This window comes from Notechis scutatus, chromosome Z, assembly GCF_049901735.1.
Source record: "Notechis scutatus isolate UNSWTSFEM ecotype Mainland chromosome Z, rNotScu1.2, whole genome shotgun sequence".
Classification (NCBI taxonomy): Eukaryota; Metazoa; Chordata; class Lepidosauria; order Squamata; family Elapidae; genus Notechis; species Notechis scutatus.
Window position 1 is genome coordinate 86,325,600 of NC_142025.1, and position 13,943 is coordinate 86,339,542.

Here is a 13,943-nt window from a genome sequence, read left to right on the forward strand (position 1 = left end):
GTAATATTTTTATTTTTGCCTTTTGCTTTAAAGGAAAGCCTCAGAATCTCTCCTTTTTCTTTTTCTATTGGGATTTTCTTTTAGCCATTCATATTTTTGGTTCATCTTTATGGTTTCTCTTTGTTTTTTTTATTTTTCACTTTTGAGACCTCTCAATTGGATTAAGTTGTGAAGAACCTGAAGAAATTTTCTCTCTCATTTTTTTTAATTATTATTGGGCTTTTTCTTTTTCTTATTTCCATTTTTTACCTTGGATTACAACTGACCATTTTATAATTGGATTAAGGTTTTGAAGAACCTGAAGAATTTTTCTTTCCTTTTATTGGGCTTTTTATCTTTTACCACCTTTACCCCCCATTTTGGATTATAATTGGCTACTTGAATTTGAAGACTTCGACGTTCAAAATGAGTAGGAATCTCATACCTTCTGGTGCCTCAACTTCCACTTCCGCCTCAGCACCATCTGGAGGTCAACGCTTAATTCAGACAATGTTAAGAATCCAAGACATTAATTTGTCCATTAAAGACATTAAAATAAAACCAGATACCATTGAAAAGAGAATAGAGAATATTGAACAAAGAACAGAGAATATTGAACAAAGAACAGGCAAGACTGATGAAAAAATTGAAAGTATTCAACAAATGATGGTGAAATATGATGAGAGATTCCAAAAAATTGAAGAAGAAGATAAACAAAGAGAGAAGATTGGAAATATTGACAGCAGACTAACAGTGGTTGAACAAGATAAAAGTGGGATGCTGCAGTGGGAGATGGACAGGTCAGAATTTTATCTCAGATTTCAAAATATAGAGGAAGAAAAAGGTCAAAACCTAGCTGCGATAATGAGAGAAATTCTGGCTGAAGCCTTGGAAATAACAGAGGAAAAGATGATGGATGGAGTAGATGAGGTATATCGAGTCTTTACAAGATATGCGATGAGAAACAACTTACCAAGAGAAGTTCATCAGATTTACAAAAGAATCCATTAAAACACAAATATTACAAGTGGTAAGAGAGAAAACATTGAAATACAAAGAAAAGGAGATTGTGGTCTTAAACAAATACCCAGAAGAGTGAGAGAGATGAGAATACCGATTCCTGACTAAAATGTTACTGAAAAAAGAGGTGTATTATAGATGGCTGATTCCAGAAGGGTTAATGTTTACATGGCAAGAACAGAGACATAGAATTGATTCAATTGAGAAAGCAGAATTATTTTACGCAGAATTTTTTGGAAGGAAAGAGGAAAAGGCAGAAAAAGAGATCTCACTAATTGAATTCCAAGAGGACTAAATGGGGACTGAAAAAGAAGAAGGCGCAGTAGGTGGACAGGTGGAAACCGTTTAAAATGAGTAGGAAATTTATAGCTCCTGGCTCCTCAACTTCTACTTCTGCCTCCCCACCATCTGGAGGACAACGTTCAATACAGACAATGTTAAAGCAAGACAAAAAACAAGAAAAAGTTACTCTAAAGATGTTTATGCAAGGAATCAAAGACCTTAAAACAAAATCAGAGACTATTGAAAAGAGAATGAGAGAACATTGAACAAAGAAGAGAGAATATTGAACAAAGAACAGGGAAAACTGATGAAAAAGTGTAGAATATTCAACAAATGATGGCGAAGTATGATGAAAGATTCCAAAAATTGAAGAAGATAAACAAAGAGACAAGAAGATTGGAGACATTGATAGTAGATTAACGGTGGTTGAACAAGATAAAAGTGGGATGCTGAAAAGGGAGATGGACAGATCAGAATTTTATCTCAGATTTCAAAACATAGAGGAAGAAAAAGGACAAAATCTAGCTGAGATAATGATAGAAATACTGGCTGAAGCTTTGGAAATAACAGAAGAGAAGATGATGGATGGAGTAGATGAGGTATACCGAGTTTTACAAGATATGCGATGAGAAATAACCTACCAAGAGAAGTTCATATCAGATTTACAAAAAAGCCATTAAAACGCAAATATTACAAGTGGTAAGAGAGAAAACATTGAAATACAAAGGCAAGGAGATTGTGGTCTTAAACAAATACCCAGAAGAGTGAGAGAGATGAGAATACCGATTCCTGACTAAAATGTTACTGAAAAAAGAGGTGTATTATAGATGGCTGATTCCAGAAGGGTTAATGTTTACATGGCAAGAACAGAGACATAGAATTGATTCAATTGAGAAAGCAGAATTATTTTACGCAGAATTTTTTGGAAGGAAAGAGGAAGAGGCAGAAAAAGAGATCTCACTAATTGAATTCCAAGAGGACTAAATGGGGACTGAAAAAGAAGAAGGCGCAGTAGGTGGACAGGTGGAAACCAAAGAACAACGTGAATCAAGATCTACGAGAGCTGCCAAACCCAACTATAAGATATAACCATGGAAGAGAAAAAACTGATTACAATGAATATAAATGGACTTAATTCAGCTGTTAAAAGAAGGAAAAATTTTCACAAATTAGAAAAATTAAAATTTGATATAATTTGCTTACAAGAAGTACATATCAAAAACAATATGAACAATTGTTGGTACAGCCAAAATTAGGGGAAATATTTACTTCTTTGACGCAATGTAAGAAAAGAGGAGTGGTTTTATACATTAAAGAGGCTATCCCAGCAAAATTGATTTATACTGATGAAGATGGAAGAGTATTAATGGTGGAAATAATGGATAATAATATGAAAACACTCCTGATTGCAATTTATGCTCCGAATGATAAACAAGAAGAATTCTACAAAAAAACTACACATGAAAATAATTGGACTGGACTATGTCAATATAGTTATGATGGGAGATTTTAATGGAATTGTGGACAATAAACTGGACTATACAGCAACAATAACAAAGCAAAACAGAAAGACCCTCCCTAAATCCTTTTTTAAAATGACAGATGAATTAAATTTAAAAGATATATGGAGAGAAAGAAATGCTAAAACCAAGCAATATACTTTTTATTCAAATAGACATTTATCATGGTCCAGATTAGATATGATATGGATCTCAACAGAACTAATATCCAACGTTCAAGAAACAAACATTGAAACAAGTACTTGGGCAGACCATAATCCAATGACAATTAAATGGAAAGGACAAAAAAAAAGATCAAGATTTACGTTAAATAATACTATCTTAAAGGAAGAAGATTTTACACAATGGATGGAGAAAGAATTGGCCTTTTTCTTTAGAGAAAATAAAAAAGAAGATACTTCAATTCAGAATGTCTGGGACACAATGAAGGCATATGCCAGAGGCTTGATAATAGACTATATAAGAAAAAAGAATATCAGGAAAAGGCAAGCCACTAAAGTTTTAGAAGATGAGTATAAAAGACTTGAAAAAGAACTACAGAAAATGCCACAGAAAAAAGACATTAAACTAAAACTGGACATAATTAAACATAAAATGGGCCAAATAGAGAAAGAAGAATTGGCACAGAAAATTAGAAGTGCTAAGCAGAACTATTTTGAAGATGCAAATAAACCAGGTAGATGGTTAGCATACAAATTCAGAAAGGAGAAAGAATCAAGGAAAATATCACAATTAATAGATGACCAAGGCCAGGTTTGCTATGGTAATAAAGAGAAAAAGGAAATTATTCGAGATTTTTATGGGCAACTATATAACCAAGAGAATATTGATGAGGAAAAAGTCAAACAGTATCTACAGAATGCTAATCTACCCAAGATACCTAAAGAGACTGAAAAAATGTTAGGAAGTAATATAACAATGATGGAATTAACTGAAGCACTTAAGAAGCAAAATAATGGGAAAGCACCAGGTCCAGATGGGCTTCCGGCAGAATTTTATAAAACACTACAAGAATCATTGAGCATTCCACTGCTAGAAGTCATGAATGAAGCTATGTTAAAGAAGATGATACCTAAAACATGGTCAGAAGCTTATATTACACTTATTCCAAAAGAAGAGGCTGATCCATTGCAAATTAAGAATTATAGACCTATTTCTTTACTAAATGCAGACTATAAAATCTTTGCTTCAATTCTGGCAGAAAGACTTAAAAAATACTTAAATAACTTTATTCATCCAGACCAAAATGGATTTCTACCAAAGAGACAAATCAAAGACAAGATGAGAATAATCCTGGACACTTTGGAATATTATGAGGCACATCCCGAAAAACAAATGGCTTTGATATTCTTAGATGCCCAAAAGGCATTTGATAATGTGAATTGGAGATTTATGTTACTATTATTGGAACAGATGGGTTTTGCCAGAAAATTTATTCAAGCAATAGAAGCTATATACCATAAGCAAGCGGCAAAGGTAATGATAGAGGGAGAATTCACAGATTCTATTAATATAAGAAAAGGTACAAGACAAGGATGCCCCCTATCACCTTTGCTATTTGTATTGACTTTGGAAGTGTTGAATAGAAATATTAGAGATGATAAAAGCATAAAAGGAATGAAAATTTAAAAGGAAGAATTTAAATTGCAAGCCTTTGCGGATGATCTGGCCTTTATTTTGGAAGACCCTTTAGAAACAGCTCCAAAATTATTGGAAAAGATAGAGACATATGGTGAGGTGGCTGGTTTGAAAATAAATAAAGATAAAACAAAGATTTTGACAAAGAATATGTTACTAAGACAAAGAGAAGAACTGGCAGACCTATTGAAAATTCAAGTCACCAACAAGGTCAAGTATTTGGGGATATACTTGACACCAAGATGCAGAGAACAATTATACTAAACTTAAACAACAGATAGCGTTAGACTTGAAGAAATGGGAAAATCTACAACTATCACTAATAGGGAGAATCTCAACAATCAAGATGAATATCCTACCCAGAATCTTATACTTGTTTCAAACAGTACCAATCAGGCTTGGAAAAGACTATTTTGAAGAGTTAAATAAAATTGTGTTGAAGTACATATGGCAAGGTAAGAAAGCGAGAATAAAGTTAAAACTTTTACAAGATGCCAGAATTAGAGGAGGTTTTGGCTTGCCTGATTGGGAGTTGTGCTATCAAGCTGCAAATCTGATGTGGGCCAAGGAATGGATAACACTAAGAAAGACTAGATTGTTGACATTAGAAGGTCATGATTTGTTGTTGGGCTGGCATGCCTTTTTATGGTATAAGGGAACTAAAACGCAGGGCTATTTTAGAAGACATTATATACGGGAGTCTTTGTAGTTAAATTGGGAGAAGATCAAAAGACAATGTTATTTGAAAATTCCAGTTTGGTTATCGACCATTGAAGCATTTTCCTATCCTGTAATTTATCAGAAGGAACAAACAGTTAGATATGGGGAAATACTGGATGAAAAGGGTGAGCTTAAATCGATGCAAAACTTAGAGGAACAAGGTATAAAGATGAATTGGTTTTCATATGCACAAATACATTCAAGGTATGATGAAGATTTTAAAACAGAGGGATTTTATGATAAATTGACTGACTTAGATAAGATCTTGACAGGTACTGATGAAAAGGTGATTAAAAAAATATATGGTTATTTACTGGAAATTAAATTAGAGGAAGAACAAGTCAAAGAAACTATGATTGCTTGGGGGAAGAATTTTGGATATGGGATTGATTTAGAGAAATGGCAAAAATTGTGGTCTCAAAATTATAAAATGACTATGTCAACAGCTTATAAAGAAAATTTGTATAAGATGTTTTACAGGTGGCACTTTCCCCCGACAAGAATAGCAAGAATGTTCAAGAATAAATCTGAAAAATGCTGGAAATGTCATCAGATACCTGGCTCATATTACCATATGTGGTGGACTTGCGAGGATGCTAGAAAATACTGGATTAAAATTCGCATGTGGTTGGAAAAAATGACAAAGAAACACATAGATTTGAAACCAGAGATCTTTTTATTGGGAATCTTACCTGATATATATAACAAAGATTTGAAATACCTGATTGTAAATGTATTAACAGCGGCTAGGATTGTATTTGCTAAAAACTGGAAAAATGAGAAAATACCATTGCAGGAAGAAATTATTAAGAAAATATTGGAATGTGCTGAAATGAGTAGATTGACATTTGAAATTAGAGAACAAGAGGATAAACAATTTTATAAAATTTGGGACCTTTTCTATCAATGGTTGAATGATAAAATACAATAATAGAATATTTAGAATTTTAGATAATAATGAATATATAGAGATTTTTTCTTTCTTTCTTATTTAATATCACATTTATAAAATGTCTTTAGGATAGATTTGTTATGATTATATGATTTGTTATAAAATAAATTAAGTAAATTATAGTTATCTCGTAAAGTATGAATGAATAAAAAATATAAAGAAGAGGCACAAGAAGGGAAGGGCTCTTTTGGCTCTGTTTTCCAATTTTTAGAAATGGCGATTTGTACTTACGAGAAACTACAAGAAATGACTGTGCAACAAGAAGACTGGGACAAAGAAGAAGCCATCTTTAATGAACAAGTAACTCTATTTGGGGAAGAAAGGGGAAAGGGGGGAAAGAGAATGGAGAATTTAAGATCTAAAAAAACAGCCAAAAAAGGGAAAAATAATGTGAAAAGTGGATATAATGTTAGAAAGCAACAGAAAAGGGGAATACAGAAGAGGGAAATGGAGGTGGAGAGACAAGGGGGTAAAAAGGGGAAGAAAGGGAAGAAGGAAGGGAAGAGAAGTTACAATGGTTTGGAGCAAGATGTAAAGAAACAGGACCTATTCAGAGATAATGGGTGAAAATTTAACTTAAAAAGGGATTCTGTAAAGGTACATAAGAATGTATTGCTATATTTGTATTAGAAATAATGTTAGAAAATTGGAAACAACATATGATTAAAAAGTGGGATAAAATTGTCAGTGTAATTCAATGAAACTTTTGTGAATAAAATAAATGAAATGAGATAAATGAGAGAAGTGAATTAGGAAGGAATGGGAACATTTTAACTACTCAATGTTCTATAAAATATAAATGAAGTGGGGGGGGGAAGTAACTATGGAAAGTTTATAAGTGTTCCCATAGAAGTATGATATCTATTTGAAAAGTAATGTGTAAAATGCTTAAGATTTAATTGAATATTAATATTAATGATAGAATTGAATTGGTATGGATTGTTGTTTTAACTATATTATATATTCATAATTTTTTCTTTTCTTAAAATACAGTGTGTAGTCTTAGAATGTACCAAGCAGAATCCGAACGGAAGTTATGTATTATATTAAGTGTTATAATTTTAGGGGAAAGATATAAAGGCGTTATACTCCAATTAGTGATTACAGGAGAAATTTTGTTTAATGAGGAAAGATAATAGACAGCTGCAGCAGGACAGACAAAGAATATAAGTATAGTGATTTGAATCGAGATGATATAAATAAAATAAAATTAAGAAAGTTAAAAGAGGGGAAAAGCTATATAGAAAATATAGAATGGTAATAAGATATGGAATGGTATATAAAAATGAGCATGAACTTAAATTTGTGTCTGTACGAAGAGATGTAACCCGGGATCAAGCTGCTTTCAAAAAAGATGTTTTATGTTTTTATGTTTTATGTTGTGTTTGTTTATGTTTGTTTTTAAAAATCAATAAAAATTTCCAAAAAAAAATAGACAGTTTTCCATTTGTGATAAACTATGAAGAAAGGGAAGATAGTTGCTGTTCATAGGTATATGTTAACTGGAAGTTTTTCTGTGTTTGGTAAGATGTGTGTTTTTTTTTTTAATTTTTATTGGTTTTTAAAAACAAACATAAACAAACAAAACATAAAACATCAAGCTATCTTCCATATGTGTACATACAGTGTGCCGGTTGGTTTACAAATTGTTTTGTGCTTCAATTTCGTAGTCTTCAATCACAATTGCATTGCATATAATCTCATATTTTCAATCAAAAATTAAATACCTTAGTATAATTATTAATCAATCATTTGGCTATACTTTAATTCATTCATGTTTTACAAGATAATCATAGTTTACTTAGTTTATTTTATAACAGTTCATATTATCACCCCAAATTTATCCTAAAATCATTTTGTAGATATAATAAGAAGTACATCTTGGGGCGGAGCTGGCGGAGCGACAATATGGCATGCAATCTCGGAGGTCTGAGATCGCCGCCGGTATCTTTGCCCCTGGACGGTCCAAACGGATCTAAACCGTCCCGAAGAGACGGCGATAGTGAAGAGCACATCCTGTAGATCCCAGGGATACCGCAAAGTCCCTGGTTGATCCAGGAGAAGCTCTTCTTGCCAGCGGCAGAGAGGCAGCCATTAAAGCTGCTGAAGTTGGGACAGCTCCGAAACGGAAGAGAGCAGAAAGAGAAAGTGTGCCAGTTTGGTGAGAACTTTTTTTTTTATTATTCTAAGACTTAAAAGGACACCCTAAGGAAAAAAAAGAATCTGTAAAAGTTTTGAGAGAAGTGAATAAGCGGCGATTTTAAACGGAAGTGTCAAAGTAAGGCTTTGGTTTTTTTTCTTATTGCTGGACTTCTATATGCGATTTTGCATTTGCTAACTGGACTGGTTCTTTTCCTATTTATATCTACCTTTTCTTCTCTTTTTTGATTTTGCAATATTTTAGGCTAGAGGCTCCCTTTAGTTATTTTTCTTTTTTATATATATTTTCTCCTTTTAAAAAAATGTTTATTACGTCTTGCCTGGGAAAGGAGGGGGAAAGTGAGAGCAAAGAAACTTTGTAACACTGCCAACTAGAGGCTTGAAAATGTTTTAGATGAAGCTGAGAAAGCTGAGAAAGAAAGATCTGAGACTCCCTTTCAAGGACATTGCTATGTGATAAGATAGAGGGAAGAGCACGGGAGAGTGTTATTGCAGGTGTTCTTCTGGATTTCTATCAACAATTGAAGCCTGGTGCTGAAGTTTGTGGAGAAGAGAGTTATAATAAGAGCCTTGGATAATTAAATAAAGTGCAGTGTGTCCTTTTTATTTTTTTTTAAGTTGTGCTACCCCTCCTTACCAGCTTTAGTGTACTTTTTTAAAAAAAACCTTTATTTTTGTAATATTTCTACGTTTGCTTTTTATCTTAAAGGGAAAGCCTCAAAAAAAAATTTTTTTTTCTCCTTTCTTCTTTGGGATTTTTTGTTTTTCCATCCATCCTTTTGGTTCATTTTTATGCATTTTTTTGGGGACCTTTCAATTGGATTAAGGTGTTGAAGAACCTGAAGTCCCGGTTTTGCAAGGCTTCGGCGGTGGCAGGAATTCGCGACTCTCTGCGATTCCTGCAGCGCTCGCTGCCGAGGTGCCTCCGATCCAAATGGATCTGGAAGATATGGCTGCCCTGTAGAGGCAACCAAAGAGAGAGGGGTTCTGGATTGGGGTTTGGGGGTACCGCAAACCCCCTCCTCAGCCGGCAAAACCCTTTTTCCCAAGGCGGTGGAGCGGCGGTCAGCAATGGCCACCACAAAGAAGCCTGCAGCCGGGTAAGATTCGTGCTGGAGGAAGTAGGAGAAAGCGAAAGTGTTGGCTGAACCGGGACAACAAGAAACTTCTAAAGCCCCTGGAAACTAAATCGTTTGAAGGATACATTGTCTCCCAAGGAAGATTGTAAAAGCGGCGGAAGAAAACTGGAAAGGGAAAGTTATTTTCTTTCACTCTCCCTTCCCACAGAAACAGCAGATTGAAATCTGGAAAACCTACTTGGGCATAGAAGGTAATCTAACTTGAAATTTAAAGCCAAGGGGATAAAGGGTTTCTGGACATTGGAATTAAAAACCTAAAATTCTTTTTATTTGCTATAGGTGGAAGGGAAGAGATAAAGACTTATTTTAAGATTGTACTGAGGGAGACTGCTTTGAGTTTATAAGATCAGAAATAAAAGATATTACGACTTCTAGAAGACTACTTTGGAACTGTGTATTTGAATTCTACCCTAGGAAGAGAAAATATAGAAGGAAGAAAGTGCTAAATGAAACTGTTTGTTCTGATTTGCTTTGCTTTGTGACTTTGGGATTTTTGTGAACTATTTCTTGAAAGATTAAAGACATTTGGGTTGTTTAAAAAAAAAGAAAAAATGGCATTATCTTTTGAAGAATTACAAATGGAATTTCAAAAACTGAAAGAAGAGGAACAAGAAGGCAAGGGCTCTTCTGGATCTATTTTCCACTTTTCGGAAATGGCGATCTTTACCTATCAAGAAATACAACGACAGGAAGGCTGGGATGAAGAAGAAGAAGCCATCTTTAATGGACAAATACTCTTAGTGGAGGAAGAAAAGCGAAAGGGGGGCAAGGAAAAGGTGAACTCAGGACTTAAAAAAGCAACCAAGAAAAAGAAAAATAAGATGAAAAATCGATATGATGTCAGAAAGCAACAGAAAAGAGAAATACAACAGAGAGGGAAGACTAAGAGAGTGAAATTTGAGAGATGGGGGGGGTCAAAAGGCTAGAATTGATAAGAAAGGAAGGGAAAAAGGGAAGAGAAGTCATAAAGGTTTTAAACAAGATGTTAAAAACAGGTTTTTTTCAGAGATAAGGGGTAAGATATAATTTTATAAAAATGATTCTGCAAAAGTACATAAGATTGTATCGTAGATATTAGTATTTGAAACTGAGTTAGAAAATTAAAATATTATATGAGTTAATAATGCATTAAAGGGGAGCTATGAAAATGTTTAAGATTTAATAATAGAGTTTAATTTCCTATGAAACATTGTTCTTATTATATCATAAACTCAATATTCCTTTTTTTTTGGTTTTATTACTACTTATTAAATTTAATATTATTTGCTTGTTTTATTATTTTGAAATGTAGTACTTAGAATGTACGAAGCAGAATGAGTATGGAAAATATGTACTATTTTAAGTGTTAAATTTAGGGGAAAGATAAAAAGTTGTCATACTTCAACCAGTGTTTACAGGAGAAATATTGTATTAGAAAGAAAGGATAAATAGATGATTGAAAGAGAACGGACAAAAGATGCAAGTATAATTATTTAAATTGAGATGAAATAAATAGAATTAAAAGAGTGAATAGGAGAGAGAAAATATATAGAAAATATAGAATGTTAAATAAGATATGAAATAGTATATTAAGTGAGCACGAATTTGATTTATGTCTGTACAAAAAGATTTAACCCGGGGTAAGCCACTTTCCAAAAAGAAGTTTTATGTATTTATGTTTTGTGTAATGTTTGTCTATGTTTGAAAGGATATGGAAGAGAACTAATGAAACTATATACAATGAATATATATAATTCAAGGCAAAAGAAATACAATTAAATAGAAGGAAAGGGAGCAATAAAGAGAAGTTGGGAAAAGATATGAAGTTGAACAGATAAGATAAACATACATATTAAATTGTGTTTGTATAGAAATGTGATAATTTGGAATTATTTTGTTTTTAAATAAGATGTTTTATTTGTTTTTTTAGAAAAGATATTTTATGTTACTACATCCTATGTTTTGTTTGTTTGTGTATTGTTTTTAAAAAATTAATAAAATTTGTTAAAAAAAAAAAAAAAAGAACCTGAAGAATTTTTTTTCTTTTTTTGGTCTTTTTAAGCCTTTCTTTCCCCTTCCTTTTTACTTAACTATTGATTGGATTAAGGTTTAGAAGAACCTGAAGAAATTTTGTCTCCCTTTTTTTTATTACTATTGGACTTTTTTCTCTCTACCATTTTTATTTTTCACTTTGGATTATAATTGGCTACTTCATAATTGGATTAAGGTTTAGAAGAACCTGAAGATTTTGAATCGTTTAAAATGAGTAGGAAATTTATAGCTCCTGGCTCCTCAACTTCTACTTCTGCCTCCCCACCATCTGGAGGACAACGTTCAATACAGACAATGTTAAAGCAAGACAAAAAACAAGAAAAAGTTACTCTAAAGATGTTTATGCAAGGAATCAAAGACCTTAAAACAAAATCAGAGACTATTGAAAAGAGAATAGAGAACATTGAACAAAGAAGAGAGAATATTGAACAAAGAACAGGGAAAACTGATGAAAAAGTGTAGAATATTCAACAAATGATGGCGAAGTATGATGAAAGATTCCAAAAAATTGAAGAAGATAAACAAAGAGACAAGAAGATTGGAGACATTGATAGTAGATTAACGGTGGTTGAACAAGATAAAAGTGGGATGCTGAAAAGGGAGATGGACAGATCAGAATTTTATCTCAGATTTCAAAACATAGAGGAAGAAAAAGGACAAAATCTAGCTGAGATAATGATAGAAATACTGGCTGAAGCTTTGGAAATAACAGAAGAGAAGATGATGGATGGAGTAGATGAGGTATACCGAGTTTTTACAAGATATGCGATGAGAAATAACCTACCAAGAGAAGTTCATATCAGATTTACAAAAAAAGCCATTAAAACGCAAATATTACAAGTGGTAAGAGAGAAAACATTGAAATACAAAGGCAAGGAGATTGTGGTCTTAAACAAATACCCAGAAGAGTGAGAGAGATGAGAATACCGATTCCTGACTAAAATGTTACTGAAAAAAGAGGTGTATTATAGATGGCTGATTCCAGAAGGGTTAATGTTTACATGGCAGGAACAGAAACATAGAATTGATTCAATTGAGAAAGCCGAATTATTTTACGCAGAATTTTTTGGAAGGAAAGAGGAAGAGGCAGAAAAAGAGATCTCACTAATTGAATTCCAAGAGGACCAAATGGGGACTGAAAAAGAAGAAGGCGCAGTAGGTGAACAGGTAGAAACCAAAGAACAACGTGAATCAATATCTACGAGAGCTGCCAAACCCAACTACAAAATATTATCATGGGAGAGAAAAAACTGATTACAATGAATATAAATGGACTTAACTCAGCTGTTAAAAGAAGGAAAATTTTTCATAAATTAGAGAAATTAAAATTTGATATAATTTGTCTACAAGTACATATTAAAAAACAATATGAACAACTGTTGGTACAGCCAAAATTAGTGAAAATATTTACTTCTTGACTCAATGTAAGAAAAGAGGAGTGGTTTCATATATTAAAGAGACCACCCCAGCAAAACTGATTCATACTGATGAAGATGGAAGAGTATTAACAGTGGAAATAATGGACACTCCTGATTGCAATTTATGCTCCGAATGATAAACAAGAAGAATTTTATAAAAAATTACACATGAAAATAATTGAACTGGACTATGCCAATATAGTTATGATGGGAGATTTTAATGGAATTGTAGACAACAAACTGGACTATACAGCAACAACAAAGCAAAACAGAAAGACTCTCCCTAAATCTTTCTTTAAAATGGTAAATGAAATAAATTTAAAAGATATATGGAGAGAAAGAAATGCTAAAACCAAACAATACACCTTTTACTCAAATAGACATTTATCATGGTCCAGAATAGATATGATATGGATCTCAACAGAACTAATATCTAACATTCAAGAAACAAATATTGAAACAAGTACTTGGGCAGACCACAATCCAATGATAATTAAATGGAAAGGACAAAAAAGAAGATCGAGGTGGACGTTAAATAATACTATTTTAAAGGAAAAAGACTTCACACAGCGGATGGAGAAAGAATTGGCCTTTTTGTTTAGAGAAAATAAAAAAGAAGATACATCAATTCAGAATGTATGGGACACAATGAAGGCATATGCTAGAGGCTTGATAATAGACTATACAAGGAAAAGGAATATCAGGAAAAGGCAAGCCACTAAGGTTCTAGAAGATGAGCATAAAAGACTTGAAAAAGAGCTACAGAAAACGCCACAGAAAAAGGACATTAAGCTAAAAATGGATATAATTAAACACAAAATGGGTCAAATAGAGAAAGAAGAATTAGCACAGAAAATTAGAGGTGCTAAACAGAACTATTTTGAAGATGCAAACAAACCAGGTAGATGGTTAGCATACAAATTGAGAAAAGAGAAAGAATCAAGGAAAATATTGCAGTTAATAGATGATCAAGGTCAAGTTCGCTATGGCAACAAAGAGAAGAAGGAAATTATTCAAGATTTTTATGGGAAATTATATAAGCAAGAGAATATTGATGAGGAAAGAGTCAAACAGTATTTACAGA

General features: G+C 32.8%; 1 long non-coding RNA gene across 1 annotated transcript; it reads right to left on the minus strand.

The window, feature by feature from the left end:
* Positions 1-9,048: 9,048 nt before the first annotated feature.
* On the minus strand, positions 9,049-12,865 carry LOC148128958 (uncharacterized). The gene is made up of 2 exons (XR_015745829.1): positions 11,416-12,865; positions 9,049-9,110 (listed from the first exon to the last, which is right to left on the minus strand). It is a non-coding gene; the product is annotated as an uncharacterized LOC148128958 (long non-coding RNA).
* Between the last annotated feature and the right edge of the window lie 1,078 nt (positions 12,866-13,943).